We start from the raw sequence: 8,287 nt of genomic DNA on the forward strand, positions 1-8,287 counted from the left end.
ATACTTTTGATTGCAAATAAAAGCCGTTGAGTAGTTTGAAAATTGTAACAACTCTTAATTTAAAACTAGTTGACCGCCCCGGCTTCGCCCGGTAGCATTTACTAATGTTAGTTCGTCAAGTTTCTCCAACCCTGCCTGGTCTTATTTATTTGCAAATAAAATATGTAAATTTGTACTGCATACTTTAGGGGCTTTTTTATTACAGTTGACTGGACTCAAAAAGCCGGTTTTAGCCGTAATTTTTTTTCTTTTTTGAAAATTTCGAATCGAATAAAAAAAGAATCAGCCAAATCGCTCCAGCCGTTTTCACGTGATGACATTACATACATGGACCATTTTATTTTTATATATATAGATTAGGGTGGCCCTTAATAAACGAAAGTTGGATTTTGGCCATTCTCACCCTCCAGTTTGGTGAACATTAGTAAAAAAAATCATCCTGAAAAAATTTTAAGTAAATCGTTTATTAAGGGACACCCTAATATAGATGTACATTGTACAACAACAGAATTAAATAGTCACTCAATGTTTTTTATACACGTTTATAAATTCGCAGAAATATAGACACACTTTATAATGTACACGAATTCACTTGAAAAACACAGCACACTTCAAGGCACTCAGTTGATGTTTATTCGAAAAGTGTCTCTGATAAACTCACTAACGACAGCAAACTCTGCCACTATTTATAATACTGCCATCTGCACTCTAGATTGCTCTTTAACTGTCAAAGCTCGTATATTCTAGAGCATTCTAATACATACGCCATCTGTGGTGTACTTTCTACAATGTTCTTTAACTGAATATTCGAATTCGAATATACGGTCGCAGCAAACAGCGTTGCCATACTTACGATCAATGGTCAACTGAAAGCTTTTATTCAAAGTTAATAATGCCCGCAGATATGTAACAGTTTGAGAGGCAACGCTATTTGAAAGCATTATGCAACTTTTAAATCAGCCGTTAAAATCGTTATATTTGAATTTAAGTACAATTTCGTAACAATAAAAAACAAAATTCTTTTTCTAACATTCATTATACATGTATAATTAGTAAATAATAATAAATCAAAACAAAAAAATTTTAAAAAATGCGTTTTCATATAAAATTATATACTTTATGGGGTCGCAAATGAAAAATGTAGAAATTACAAACGGAATGACAAACTTACATATATATACACTTGCCACTCATGGAGAAGGGTATAATAATATAATAACGTATGCGGCTTGAAATTGCAACAAAACGGAAAACGCTATATTTGTTTCCAACGTTAAAACAAATAATTTATAAAACCTTTATAAAATAGCCCATTGCACAGTGCGGCCAAAGGCACCTTTGTCCGGCCAAAAGTTGAAAATCGTACAAAATGATCCACAAATTTGTATATGAGGGTTTTTGGGGTCGCTGATTACGAATCCGTTATCAGAATTTGCAAATTCAAAATGGCCGACCTAATATGGCGTCATTTCATACGAAAAAAGAATTAAATGAATTTTCTAATTGATTAAAAGTTTTTGTTTTGATATTATTAGGGTATATAATTGAAAATTTATTAAAAATTAACAAATTTACAATGGTGAAATGCGATATGGCGATGTTAGAGTGCATTCAACAAATACATGCATACGTATTTGTGTAGCTTTACCTTATTTCACGTTTTCGAGAGTTTATTGTATATTTCTATATATAAAAGTGGTGTTGTATTTTATATTATTTCATGTACATTAAAGCGTATCACCTTACAAGCAAAAAAAATGCGCCGTAAACCCTCTAGTAAGTATTTTTGCAAGGTAGTTACCAAAAAAAATAATTTTTTTTTGCCGAACATAGGGCAATTTGCAGCTAAATTTTATTTTATTTGTTAAATAATACTTTGACTTATTACTTCCAATAGCTTAGAGAGCAGGAAAAAGCTAGAAAAAAATGTCACTCAAGCATATCAATTTTGTTAAACAAATTAAAAATAAAAAATAATCCTTACATATCACTTTCTAATAATTTACTATTTAGAAATTTACATTCAGATTTTGATTTTACGTATTATAGTTACCTTCAGCTGTAGAATCCATTTTGTTTCGTTTGATTTGCTTGATTACAAATCTTTCCTACGGTAGTGTGCCATTCGTGTGAAGGCCTCATTCAAACTGAAATTATTAATGGCATTTGAGGCAAGGGACCTTACTATGATAATTTTTTATCTCCTAGAGCATTTCTTTAACCAACCCAATGACAAAAAACCCCCAACTAAAAACTTGTTTGTTCGACTTTTGGCCGGACAAAGGCGCCTTTGGCCGCAATGTGCATTTTATTGATTTAATGTAAGAAAAAAATTTATTATATTCATGTATTTTTGTGGCAGTTATGAAGAAATTTATATACAGGTGATAAAAATACCGATGTTTGAACTTTTCTGAGCTCCAATTTGAGTTTCATGATCTTATTTTTCTCGATTTTTATTTTAAACTAGCTGACCCGACAGACGTTGTCATGTCCAAATTAGAAAAAATTTCGATTTGTGAATTTGTGAGAAGCTTTTTAAAATGTGTAAAAAAAAATACAAAATACCACCTAATTCATTTCAACAATTTTGTAATATTATTTACTAATAATAAAAAAAATGAAAAATTACCCAATTCCGTCGAACAAAATTATTGGCACACTTAACCAAATTCTTCAAATTTGGTCTATCTATTCACTTTTTTTCTTTGAAAATACTATTTTATCTTCTTTTATTTAACAGTTTTCGTTTCTAAAACTGTTAATGTCAATTTGTAAAAAATTTTCGCAATAATTATCAATTTTGCTGAAAATGGCTAACAAAAAAAAAGAAAACAACAGAATCTGAGCGCAAAATCATCTTTAACTTGCATAATCAAGGAAAATCATATGCTGAGATTGTAGAGATTATGGAAAGGAGCCGTTTTACAATTCAGAGTATCGTGCAACATTTTAAGGGAGCATCAACAATTGAAAGTGATAAACATACTGGTCGTCCTAGATCCTTAAGTGAGCGTAAATGCAGCCATATAATCAAAAAGGTCAACTTATGTCCAAAAATATCTTCAACACAGGTTGCTGCAGATATTAAAGAAGAGTTTGGGAAAGATGTTCACGCAGCAACAGTCTGAAAAGTGCTTCAGAACACAAACTATAGTTGTCGTATTGCTAGACGTAAACCACTTATTTCATCTGTGAAACAGAAGAAGCGTATAGAATATGCCGTTTAGAAATTTAAGTAAAGGCTCCATTAGTCTTTGCGTTCTGTAACGTTTCTGTTCTGTGCCGTTCTGAATGTTGTTATATTGTAGTTAGTTTTTCCGTAAGATCGTATCAGCTGTTTTTAAAATAATAACCAAAAAAACTTGGTGATTTTGTTACTATTTTTAGTGTTTTTTGTATTTAGACCGTCAACATATTATTGTGAACATTTTTATAAATACATACATATATTGTTTGTTAATGATTTAATTTAAACTAATTTGTTTTACATACATTAGAAGAAATTTATATTTATTTTATTAAATTTCAATGTTTTTTGAAAATATTAATTTTTTTTTTCTTTTGTTAATAATAAATATTTCCCTTTCAAAAATGTTGGCACCACTGCTTTTATATTGATAGCATTTTTGTGTGTATGTGATATCAGCTGTTTTAGCTGTCACTTAACGTTGCGGACAAAATTCTGTTTTCAACAGATTCATCCGCAACAGAACGGCAACGTTACAGAAAAACTAACGACATACACAACTTTCCCTATGCTAAAAACAGCTGATTCGTTACGGAACGGAACGTACAAACTAATTAGGCCTTAAGCCACATGAATTTTGGCACCATGTGCTATTCTCTGATGAAAACAATTTTAATATTTTTCGCTCTGATGGCCGTCAAACGGTATGGAGAAAACCCAATAAAGAGCTGGGAAAACAAAATATTGCTTCAACAGTAAAATATGGTGGGGGAGAGGTAATTATGTGGGGTTGTATGTCCGCTGCAGGGGTTGGTGAGCTGGTGTTCATGGATGAAATAATGGACAAAATGAAATTATGGATACACCTCAGGAAAAGTGCAGAAAAGTTAAATTTACCATTTTCTTTCACTTTTCAACATGACAATAACCCCAAACATTCGGCCTATACTGGGTTGTGGGTTTCATACAACGTTTCGCATGTCCTACCACACCCTCCACAATCTCCGGATCGCAACCCAATAGAGCATCTGTGGGAAGAGCTAGTGAAAAAGGCATTAGTTGAAGAATGGCAAAGTATTGGGTCAGATATCACAAACAAGTTGGTGGATTCATGCCTAACCTACTCGAGGCAGTTATAAAACTAAAATCACTTCCAACTAAATATTAAATTTTGCAATTTTGCTTCCTAAATCAAATGTTTTTTAGCTTTTAATGAAGTGTGCCAATAATTTTGTTCATTGAAATGCAGTATTTTTTATGTTGTTTTGTTACACTATGCAACAAATGAAGATTTTTGGAAAAACAAAAGATCATGACAGTATAGGTTCGACTCTACTACCAAAGGGTAGTAAAACCCTATACTCAGTTTGTCCATTTTGGTGACCGATTTTTTTTTTATGGGCCCCCAAAGTTTCTGAAAATCAGTGGGGCCTCTAAAAAAGGTGTCATCAGTTTTTGGTTAACAGCTAATTCAGACTTTGTGATACGGCTTAACTTTATACGGCAGTAATATAGCTAAGAGTCCGCCAAATAAATTTCGTTCAAATTTTTTTCCAATTTCGTTCAAATCTTTTTCGTGCACTTTTGTTGAAAAAATATAGGAAGAAAATTTTTTTTTTATTTTTTTTAGTATAACTTCCACGGACTCCTAATTTTTCAATAACAATATTTTGCAAAGTTGTAGCTACGGTAAATCTGAATAACTCTTCAATGCAATCCGAACACTTTGTAGCTTAAAAATTTTAGTTTCTTATTATTTTTTGACTCTAAAAGAAAAATTTTTTGTTAAAAATGTATGTTCGAGTGTATACTCTATTGTGCTGGAATAATGAAGAATGGGCAAATCATTATCGGTATGTTCCGAGCGCATCACTTTATCCAATCTTAATCACGCAAGACCGGCTTGATGCAAGATATGAAAAAACATTAAAATTTTAGAAGGTGGGCAAGGTTTGCAGAGCTTCTGAAGATTAAATACAAGCTTTTTATATAAGTTTTTGATTTCGGTGGAAACCTTATGACTTGAAGATTGACATTTTAGTGAAATGAATTAATTTTCTGTTTTTTCGGACGTATTTTACCTTAAAAGCTAACAATATTATAAAATGGTGATTATCCATCAAGAAAAATAAAAACTTTGAATTAATGTAAAATTTGAACATTTACAGACATCACAATAAAATTTGGAAGTAATATAGATCTAAATGTTCTTAAATCAATGGCATCACTAATGTTGCCATTCTTTGTTTTCAAACATCGAAATTCCTAAAACGGGGAAAATGTGTTCCAAAAACTGAGTTTTTTTTTTAGAAAATAGGCCACTTTGACGTTATTTACAGTATGATAGTACAAACGTTTTGTATGTATATAAACAATATATTGGGCTATACAAATATGACGAGTTTTTGAGGATCAGTGCTTTGCGTTTTTAGAATTTTTTACTCAAACCTAAAATTTTGTTTAAAAATTGGCCAAGTTTGGATAGGGCTGGGGGTACAATGTCCGCTTAAGTTAGTCAAATTTTACTATATACATTTTTGCATTAAGTTCTATTTCCGGATCATAAAAAAATTTATATAGCCACGAAGAAAATTAATTTTTTATAAAAGAAAAAATATGGGGACTTTTTTGGGAAAAAACTTAAAAAACACACGCATACAAAGTTGAAATACATATATAAAAAGATGCTTCAACTTTGGATGAATGTAACTTTTTATTGGGACGAAATAATTGTAAAATTTCGACCTTTCGCAGGCCCATCATATATAAAATACAAAAAAAAAGATCAAGCTAAATTTAAAAAAAAAAAATTAAACCTTAATATCTCTTGAACTAAAAGAGATAAAAGCTTATTTTTGTAGACCTTCTCAAGGACTATCTATATTTTAAATATCAGCTCATTCGGGTCATAGATGGCTTTCGATCAAATCGTTGTAATACATTCTCTTCAGTAAAGTACACTTTTTGCCATTTTCCAGATGTACGGCTAAATGAACAACAGTTGGATGTCTTTCATGAATGGCAAATAAAAAATGCCCCAAATTGCTTCGTTACTGCTAACATATCGGACCATTTGAAGTTGACTGATAAGTGGACGTGTACTATTTTTCTCTCTGTAAAACACTTTTGTGCACCATTTAAACAAAAAATTACCCAAATCCGTCCAGGCGTTCTGCGATTTTAGATATATCGAAAAAAGTGGGTGTCGCCAATTTTTGTTTTAGTAAAAACTTTAATTTGATTACTACGATTATTTAACAAAAATTATCAAAATTAATGCAGCCGTTTTCCGATAAATCGCAATAAGTGGGCGTAAAAGTAGGCGTGGTCAATTTTTCTTTCAGTAAAAACTCAAATTGGATTACTACGAAAATTTAAAACAAAATTTAGCCATATCGGTGCAGCCGTTTTCCAATTTTAGATAAATCGAAAAAAGTGGGCATAAAAGTAGGCATGGTAAATTTTTCTTTCCGTAAAAACCTAAGTTGGACTATGACGAACATTTCACAAATCGGTCCAGCCGTTCTCAACTGATGCAATTACCAACGAACGACATTTAATTTTTTCTATATAGAATAGAAGAATATATAAGATCTTGGTATGAATACTTGTTTAAAGCCATAATCTTTAGAACATCAATCTTGCTACTTGCCTTTTAAAATCGACAATATTCTGATCGTGCTGTAAAGTAGCATTCAACCTTAATATTGTTACGAAATTGTACTTGAATTCAAATATAACGATTTTAACGGCTGATTTAAAGTTGCATAATGCTTTCAAACAGCAGTGCCTCTCAAACTGTAATATATCTGTGGGTATTATTAACATTGAATAAAAGCTTTGAGTTGATCATTGATCGTAGGTATGGCAACGCTGAATGTTTGCTGCGACTTGTATATTCGAGAGCTTTCGACTTCGAATATACGAGTTTTGACTGTTAAAGACCATTGTAGAAAGTTCACCAGAGATGGCGTTTGTATTCGAAAGCTCTAGACTTCGAATATACGAGTTTTGACAGTTAAAGAACATTGTATAAAGATCACCAGAGATGGCGTGTGTATAAATAGTGGTCATGGTTGCAGTCGTCAATTTAGTTTATTAGAGACGCTATTCGAATAAACCTCAACTGAGTGCCTTAAAGTGTGCTGTATTTTCCAGTGAATTCGTGTACATTATAAAGTGTGTCTGTATTTCTGCGAATTTATAAACGTGTATAAAAAATACTGAACGACTATTTAATTCTGTTGTTGTTGTACATCTATATATAAAAATAAAATGATTGACAACCCTGGATTGAAAATGTCAAAAAATTTTCTTGTCTGTTAAAATATTTAATATTGATTAAATAATTAAAATAAGTAAAGTATACAACTCTAAACTGCTACGAAGACTACTATTCTGAGTCACATAGTGATATACTGTTTGAGTTTTATGTATGAAGCTGTAATGTATATGTATTGTTATCGGCCCACATAATTGTATATAATCTGGATGCCGACACTTACAGGAGTCTCAGCTTTAATTCTTCATCAATTCTTTAGCGGAAGCTTAAAAACCATAATTAAACGATACTAGATCAAAAACCCTGAGAATTTATATGCAGTTTGGTGGTTCTTTGCGGTGAGAGACTTAATTTAAAGATAAAATTTATTCACTGTGGTTAAGTTGTATGTGTTTTATACAGGCATGTCACACATTCCGATCGGAATGGTTTTCATTCCGTATTTGCAAATCCGATCGTTTTTGTTTTACGTTCTTCAGATTCCGATCGATTTTGTTTATTCCCAAAAACTGAAAAATCTCATTTTTCAACATAAGTATGGTAGCGTTGTGCAATCCAAAACAAAAAAACATATTGAGTAAAAAGTAAAACAAAAATAAACAAGAATAAAGGCGCTAACATAAAAATTTATCATTAAAGTGGACAAAATCAAAAATGTTCATTAAAAATGCCCGGAATTTCAATTGTTTTTTTTTTTTTTTTTTTTTTTTTTGTATCTTTTTTCTTTATTGAATCTTTCTTTTTAGAAATTTACAAATAAGTATTCAAATCTTAACCTAAACTAAAACTAAAGTTGTTATTGCCGCTGCAATATC

This window comes from Calliphora vicina, chromosome 1 (genome assembly GCF_958450345.1).
Source record: "Calliphora vicina chromosome 1, idCalVici1.1, whole genome shotgun sequence".
Classification (NCBI taxonomy): domain Eukaryota; kingdom Metazoa; phylum Arthropoda; class Insecta; order Diptera; family Calliphoridae; genus Calliphora; species Calliphora vicina.